The 2,930-nt window shown below is 38.0% G+C and overlaps 1 pseudogene; it reads left to right on the forward strand.

Annotated features, from left to right (window-relative positions):
• Window positions 1-685: 685 nt before the first annotated feature.
• Window positions 686-2,000, forward strand: LOC105237014 (annotated as a pseudogene).
• The last annotated feature ends 930 nt before the right edge of the window (window positions 2,001-2,930 follow it).

Consider the following 2,930-nt stretch of genomic DNA (forward strand, 5'->3'; position numbering starts at 1 on the left):
ACAAAGAAATGATAGAATGTAATTGTAAAAATGAAAATTAAAAGACAAGAAAAAAACAAGAGAAAGAGAAAAACCACCACCACCACCACAACAAAAGCAAAGGAAGGGATGTAAACAGACAGGTGAGTAGAACAGAGCAATACACTATCTCCTCAGTGTATTTTGGTCAGTTTGTTAGAGGAAACTATATCTCAAAATTGTAAAGAAAGAAAAATTATGTATACAAAAATAAAATTAAATACACTGAAAGGATAGAATGTAACTGTAAAGATGAAAATTTAAAAAGGCTTTAACAAAACAAAACAAAAGGAAGAAGAAAAAAAAGAATATGATCAGACAAGTGAATAGAACTGAGCCATACACTAGATTTTGGGTGTATTTTGGTCTCTTAGAAGAAACTGCATCGAAATGTACTATTAAAGTGTAAGTGTTCTAACAATTCTACATATCTTAAAAAAGTAGACAATTATTATCAAGATATAAAGAGCTTTATATTGTAAGTTTCCATTTTAAAATAAGATGATCAGGTCTCTGGGAGCAGGATAGGACATTGGGGCAGACAGCACAGAGAGGAGCTCAGGAGAAACTTTGTGCACACAGATGTGCAGCTTAATAGTCACCCTTGATGTCTGCAGCACCCTCTGTTTCTTTCCACCTCATGAGACCCGGCAGCCAGAAATGAACCATGTCTATTCTCAAGATATATGCCTAAAAGATCTTTCACTCTCATGGGAATCCCACTGTTTAACTTGATCTCTGTACCTCAAAAGTGACTCATTTAGTGTTCAAGATGCCCTAGAGCTCCTAGACAATGATAAAACACACTGTATGGTGAATGGTGCCTCAAAGGCTGTGAGCACATTAATAAAATTATTTCATCTACTCTGATTAACAGGAACCTGAATAGGAAAAAAATGAGAAGCTAAGGATAAAGACAGATAGAATGGAAAATAAGTCTAAATGTGATGCTAACTCCTTCTTGGGAGTTTCTCTGGCCATCTGCAAGGCTGGAACTATTGAGAATGTGGTGCCCCTCTACTTCCACATTACTGTCTTGGCTGATAATTTTGAAGTCATAGTATGATCAACAGTGCTGGCAATGAGCTGGCCATACAGGAGTTCACATCCTCCTGTTTGGTGCAGAAAACCTCAAGAAAGCCATGTGCATTGGAGCGGAGGTTCACCACAACCTGAAGAATATCACCAAGAAGAAATATGGGAAAGAAGCCACCAATGTGGGGGATGAAAGCATGTTTACTACTAATATCCTAGAGAATAAAAAAGCAGCTGCTGAAGCATAAGATCAAGATAACCACTTATACCCATAAGGTTGCCATTGGCATGGACATGGCTGCCTTGGAGTTCTTCCAGGCAGGGAAAGTGTGATCTGGACTTCAGGTTGTCTGATGACTCCAGTAGGTACATCACATCTGACAAGCTGACCAATCTTTGCAAATTCTTCAAGGACTAACCAGTGGTATCTATAGAACATCCCTTTAACCAAGGTGACTGGGAAGCTCAGAAAAGTTCACAGGCAGGGCAGGAGTCTAGGTGGTAGAGAATGGTCTTAACAATTACCAACTCAAAATAGATTTCCAAGATTTCATAGGTGAGAAATTTTGCAACTGCCTCCTGCTTAAAGTGAACCAAATTGGCTGTGAGACCAAGTCTTTTCAGGCATGCAAGTTGGTCCAGTCCAATGCATGGGACTTCATGGTGTCTCACCCCTCTAGGGAAACTGAAGGCACATTCATTGCTGGCCTGGTGGTAGGGTTCTGCTCCAGGTAGATCAAAACTGATACATCTTGCTGATCTGAGCACTTGGCCAAGTACAGCCAGCACCCCAAAATAAAGAGGAACTGGGCAGCAAGACTAAGTTTACTGGAAGGAATTTCAGAAACCCTATGCAAACATGTGAGCTCCTGAGTCCTTCCATAACTATTGGAATGATTAGACCTTTGCTCCTGATGTTCCCACGGGCAGCTCAAGGTCCCAATTGATACTTGCAAGGCCTTTGGTAGTTAACTCCCCTCTTTCATCCATGTGATGTTCTCTCACTGATTCCTTAGAAGTGCTATAGGGGCCAAACTTGACCATCTAGAACTCTCTGGGAAGCTCTACCTTTGTAATCATGTGATTGGCTCAAAACACTCTTTTCCTCACCTTGATTCTCAACAAGTTTTTGGAGCTATGTGTATTCACAGTGTAATCTCAGAAGTGTCTACAGGTAAGATCCCTAGTGGTTTTGTGTATGAAAAAAAGAAAAGGCCTCAGTGACTAATAAAAAAGAAGAAGAAGAAGAAGAAGAAGAGGAAGAAATTCAAATATGTTATCAGAAAGCATATTTAATTAATACAAGTTAACGTCAGGAAAAATTTTCAAGTAAAACATTTTTACTAAGTACTAAAAAACTCTATATTTGGGGATATAATGATTTCCATGTGCAACTGTGACATCTTATTTTTTTAATTTTTTTATTGTGAGTTGTAATATACATTAAACTACATAAACCACAACCATACAGCTTCATGATTTTTACACAAATTCCTGTGTAATCACGAACAAGTCAAGAATAGGTCTTTACCAGCATTCTAAAAGTCACTTAATGCTCCTTCCAATCATAGTCCCCTCTCTTTCCCTACAGTAAACACTATCTTGAATTCTAACACAATACTGTAGTCTTGCCTGCTTTGTACTTTATCTAAATGGAATCATATAGTATCCATTCATTTGGATTTGACTTCAGGTACTTGGCATGCTATTTGTGTGATCCATCCTCATTTCTGAGTTGTTTCTTTTTAGTTCATGTGTTTTCATGGCTATATAATGTCTCATGTAGTAATATATCAGAATTTATATATCCTATCAACTGCTCGTGAACACTTGGGCTATATGGAATTTTGGCTATTAAGAAGAATATTACAAAACAT

The sequence above is a fragment of the Ailuropoda melanoleuca genome, chromosome 5, assembly GCF_002007445.2.
Source record: "Ailuropoda melanoleuca isolate Jingjing chromosome 5, ASM200744v2, whole genome shotgun sequence".
In the NCBI taxonomy this organism is placed as follows: domain Eukaryota; kingdom Metazoa; phylum Chordata; class Mammalia; order Carnivora; family Ursidae; genus Ailuropoda; species Ailuropoda melanoleuca.